The sequence below is a fragment of the Chanos chanos genome, chromosome 9 (genome assembly GCF_902362185.1).
Source record: "Chanos chanos chromosome 9, fChaCha1.1, whole genome shotgun sequence".
Taxonomy (NCBI): Eukaryota; Metazoa; Chordata; class Actinopteri; order Gonorynchiformes; family Chanidae; genus Chanos; species Chanos chanos.
This window is the reverse complement of record NC_044503.1, coordinates 22544417-22549562: the sequence shown is the minus strand read 5'-3', so window position 1 is coordinate 22549562 and position 5146 is coordinate 22544417. Positions and strand designations below refer to the sequence as shown.

Below are 5146 nucleotides of genomic sequence, written 5' to 3'. Positions count from 1 at the left end.
ATCTGACCAATTTACAAGTTCTCTCTCTGATAAATGTAGTTCCTTCCATCTGATTGACATGAGGTTCCATGACTTTGTCCACACAGGGCATCTGAACACACTAAATAAAATTATCAAAATTTCATTAAATTTTTGGTGTTTTATTTAACTTTTTATTTAACAGCTGTGCTGTTCCTGGTCCAAAATGAGCAGTCACTAGAAATGAATGGGTGAGACTACAGTAAGTGTATTAAATTGATTTCAGGCACATGCCCACTCATCAGATGGACACAGTTCCTCTCCCATACCCTCACATGCATATGTGTCTGAGCACACAAACGCACACACACTCACACACATAGGCACACACCTAACTCCCCTTCTTGGCTTCCATGGTAACCCCCATGGGAACCTTTCCCCAACAGAATCTTTCCGCCACAGGCACTGCACCCTCATGGCATTCTCAGACACAATCTCAACATTTTTTCAATAATAATTCAACTTTTCTCAAAACAATTGCAACATTGATTCAATAACAATTCAACTTTTCTCGCAGCTCTGGTATATAAAGCTTTTTTGAAGCCTTGCTCAGAATTCATTCTGTGGCAGCACAATGACAAAACAATATACTTTATGTGAGGCTCTTGATCATATCTTTGATCATGACACTGGTGAGGCAGAGAGGCCAGGAAACTGACATTGAAGATGTAATAGAGGAGGAGATGTCAGAAGATGAAGACAACACAGAATATGATGCTGACCAAGAGACAATCGATGTGGAATCCAGTTATGAGGAAGGGGGCCCTGCTGAGGTTTTTACATTCCGATCAAAGAATAGGAATATATCATGGTTTTCATCCCCACCTGAGAGGAGGAGTCGTCTGTCAGCTGAAAATGTCACCAGGATGATCCCAGGGCCAGCAAGATATGACATATCCCGGGTCGACGACATGAAATCCTGCTTTGAACTGTTCTTGACCGAGTCAGTTGAAACGATTGTGATAAACATGACTGACGTGGAGGGGAGACACGTTTATAAAGACAGCTGGAAGGGGGTAGACCGGACAGACATCCAAGCGTACATGGGTCTCTTGATTTTGTCTGGTGTGTACAGATCCAGAAATGAATCTAAAACCAGTTTATGGGATGTGGAGTCTGGTCGGGCAATTTTTTGTGCCACTATGTCATTCCAGGCATTTCACGTGTTGTCACAGGTGATTCGCTTTGACAATCGTGATACAAGACCAGGCCGCCATAAACAAGACAAGCTGGCAGCGATCAGAGAGGTTTGGGACAAGTGGGTAGAACGTCTGCCACTTATCTATAACCCAAGTCCAGACATCACTGTGGATGAGTCTGTTTGTTTTTAGGGGACGCTGCCCGTTCAAACAGTACATGCCAAGCAAACCGTCTAAAAATGGAATAAAGATATGGACAGCATGTGATGCCAGGATAAGTTATGCGTGGAACATGCAGGTTTATACCACAAAACCTGCTGACGGTGTTCCTGAAAGGAACCAGGGGAAGTGGGTGGTCCTGGAAATGACTGCAGGTCTCCAGGGGCACAGCATAACATGTGACAACTTCTTCACCTCATACGCTCTCGGTCAGGAACTGCTCCAAAAAAAAATGACCATGGTGGGGACAGTCCGAAAGAACAAGCCTGAGTTGCCTCCTGCCTTACTACCAAGGACAGGGGCTGTTTTTCCTCTAGGTTTGCCTTCACCGATACACGCACTCTTGTGTCCTACTGCCCGAAGAAAAAGAAGAATGTGCTTCTGATGACAACTCTGTACACGGATACTGCTGTGAGTACCAGGGAGGACAAGAGGAAAAACACCATCCTGGATTACAAGAGATACAAAGGGGGAGTTAACAACCTTGATAAGGTATGTTATTTTCAAGTCTCATGTACTTTTTTCTATTACCAGATTGTTTTATATGCGCTATAAAAATAAGACATGTTGTTTGGTGAAATGCTCATTGAATTTGAGAACAATATGAGTCAATTCTATTCACTGGAACATGTAAATATGTTTTAGATGTGATAAATTAAAACAATGCTTCGATGCAATTTTTCACATTTTACTATGCAAGACATGAAGTATCCCTTGAATGTACTCATTGTTTTATTTACTGATTGTTGCACTTTTGCAGGTTACTGGCACATACTATTCTAAGAGAATGACGGTATGTTGGCCCATGGTGGTGTTCTTCAACATCCTAGATGTGTCGGCCTACATCACGTTTGTGGTGTGGATGGAGGTGAATCCAGACATGCGCATGAGAAAACAAAATGTAACCACCATTGACAGATTGAACATAATGTTTTTGTTATTGTTAGTAATACTGTTATGGTTGTTGTTGTTCTTTAATGTGTTCAGACATTAATTTTGCAATATTTAAGTTTTCATGTGTAATTTTGGGCCTATATCCTTTCTTTACTAATAAAATAATACCACTCAGTTTTGACCAGGAACAGAAAAGATGTTCTTTTGTGCTATTAAAAAAATTGAAATGGTTTCAAAACAAATGTCCTTGCTAAACTTTGACACCAAGTAGTCTGTGATAAATGGCACAACATGTTTCATCTGAATATTTGTTATACTCAAAATAATCCATACACGATACTTTTTCTACTCAAAAACGAGTTGTAAGAGGTCAGGTCAGTGAGGCCTACAGGCCACAAATAGTAAATAAAAGTTCAAAACTTGTAATTTTCACAAGAACCTAAGTCGATAAAAAGATCTATCACAACATTAGGTGATAACATGTATATGTTATTATGGATGTATAACCAGCTATAATGGGGACGGTCATTTTGGACTGGGAACAGCAAACCACTTAACATCAAATGAACACAACAGGAGGGTTTTAAGTAAATCCCTTAGCTAAGGAGAAATTAAGCCTTGAGTGTCATATTTGTCCAGCCAGCCCCTGGGACCTACATCACTGCTGTTCAGTAAGTGCCATTGTTTCTTTTGAAGGTTGTACAGCAGAATGTAGCTGGTCCAAGTAGTCAACAGGTTTGTGTATTGAATACTTACAATATGTACATTGTGCGGTGTTACAAAGTCATAAGAAATTGTTCATGTCAGAACTTTATTGAATGAGAAATGTTTAATGGAATACTGGTATGTTTAGCAGTATTTCAACATTATCAAGTAAAGGATATTGTAAAGATAAACAAAAGTTAAACAGGAGGAAACAGTTTGTATAATGAAGGATTTGTTTTACTTTGTATGTTTTGTTTTCTTGGTATTAACAGGATCCAACTGATGTTGAAAGTATGAAAGTATTACTTGAAAGGAAAGGTGCAAGCATTCCGGCAGATTATAAAGCCTCTGGAATACTCTCAGAGACTTAAACAAAACTCCTCGTTAAAATTGGCATCAGTGATTTGGTTGAGCAAAGGGGATTGTAAGTTTATGCACCATTTCACAAGTTACTTTAGCTTTTAAGGTACTACTTAAAGGGATAGTTCACCCCTTTTACAATTTTTCAAGATTGACAGGTCATTTACTATTGTACTATTGTAGTTTTGTTTCTTGCCTAATGATGACAAATCCAAGTTGGCAAGATGTATGGTAACACTGTTTCTGTCACTGCAAGTCAAGATGGGAGAGGAGAATGAAGGATTTGTAAGTAGTGTTTATTGACACTCAGTATCTTGCAGTGTCTGTTAATTGGTCACCCAACTCTGCAGCAATTAGAAATTCTTGTAGAAACTGAAAAATATTATGAGTCCCTAGGTGGGGTGTGTACAGCCACACATTTGAATGAATTATTTTGTAATATCACAAATAATACGAAAGTATATCCACTTTGCTTGTATGCATGTACAATTGTACTGTTTTTTTATTCCATTTTCTCACTCATGAAAAGAAATGAAGAGAGAAATGAAAAGAAACCCCTAAATGCTTGACCCCTGTGGTGGAGGTCTGGTGGTCCTGACCTGCTTTAGAGTAACTTATAGTGACTCTCTCCTCCAAGAAGACAGGTGGACACTAACCATGACAGGAGAATGTACTCTAAAGCAGGACATGGCCATCAGATCTCAGTGAGGGTCAGACATTAAGAACGGTTTTAGGTCAACACCACTACCACACTTAGGCCATCCAGATCACCTATCCATACTCTTAACCCCAACATGCACCCCTCTCAGGATAAAAGCTCAATCCACCCAAAGATTGTTAAACCATGGCTCAAAGGAGCTTCCTCACAGCTACAGGATTGCAGAATTTGGAGTACACATCAGCTGTACTCTGCGACATACAGAACTGTGTTGATAATGTCACCCTTGACAAACACATCTGGGTGTACCCCAACCAGAAGCCTTGGATGACAATGGAGGTCAAAATTCTCCTCAAGGACCGTAGCACCGCGCTCAGGTCTGACGACAGAGCCCAACACAGCGCTGCTAGAGCCAACCTGAAGAGAGGCATCAGGGAGTCTAAAGCAGCCTACAAGAGGAAGATCAAGGACCACTTCACCAAGAACGACGCACAACGGGTGTGACAGACATGACACCTCCATCAGTCTCCAACAGCCACATCCTCACTGTGCAGGGGCATGATGTGAGGCATGTGCTCAGAGTGGTGAATCCGAGGAAAGCTGCCAGCCCTGATGGTGGGATAGGAAGGGTGCTGAAGGAATGTGCAGACCTGCTCTCCGAGGAGTTCACAAAGATCTTCAACCTGTCCCTGTTTAAATCCCTCATCCCACCTTGACTGAAGTCTGCCACAGTCCTTCCACCACCAAAAAAGACTGTCATCAGCAGCCTCAACAACTACCGTCTGGTCGCACTTACATCGGTTGTCACGAGTGCTTTGAAAGGCTGATCCTGTAGCACATCAAAGCCAGCCTCCCACCCACATTTGACCCATACCAGTTTGGCTACAGAGTGAATAGGTCTACAGAAGATGCCATTGCCACTGCTCTTCACACTGCACTGACCCACCTTGAGCACCAGGAGAGCTATATGAGAATGCTTTTCATAGACTTCAGCTCTGGCTTTAACACCATCATCCCGGGCAGACTGGTCACTAAAATTACCGACTTAGGACTTTCTGACTAACTACCCCCAGACTGTTAGACTAGGTCCTCACCTTTCCTCCACCCTTAAACTCAGCACAAGTGCCCCACAGGGCTGTGTGTTGAGCCCCCT

General features: G+C 41.8%; 1 pseudogene; it reads left to right on the top strand.

Moving 5' to 3' along the window:
* The first annotated feature begins 641 nt into the window (after positions 1 to 641).
* On the top strand, positions 642 to 4497 carry LOC115821476 (piggyBac transposable element-derived protein 4-like; annotated as a pseudogene).
* Positions 4498 to 5146: the final 649 nt, after the last annotated feature.